Below are 208 nucleotides of genomic sequence, written 5' to 3'. Positions count from 1 at the left end.
GAGCCATTCTGGAATTCTTGGATATCTCACTAGAGCAAAAATGGTTAAATCCCATAAAAAGCAGTGCTAAAACCTCCCAACACTCCAATCTTTTTTCTGGAATCTCTCAGCAGACTTTGCCCTCAAGCATTGGAAGAGCTTCTCCAGATGCTTCCATTCCCCACTGAAATTTCAGACACTTGAAAGTAGTTTTTTATACCTTCAAAAA

This window comes from Parus major, chromosome 2 (genome assembly GCF_001522545.3).
Source record: "Parus major isolate Abel chromosome 2, Parus_major1.1, whole genome shotgun sequence".
Taxonomy (NCBI): Eukaryota; Metazoa; Chordata; class Aves; order Passeriformes; family Paridae; genus Parus; species Parus major.
Note: the sequence above shows the minus strand (reverse complement) of the source record.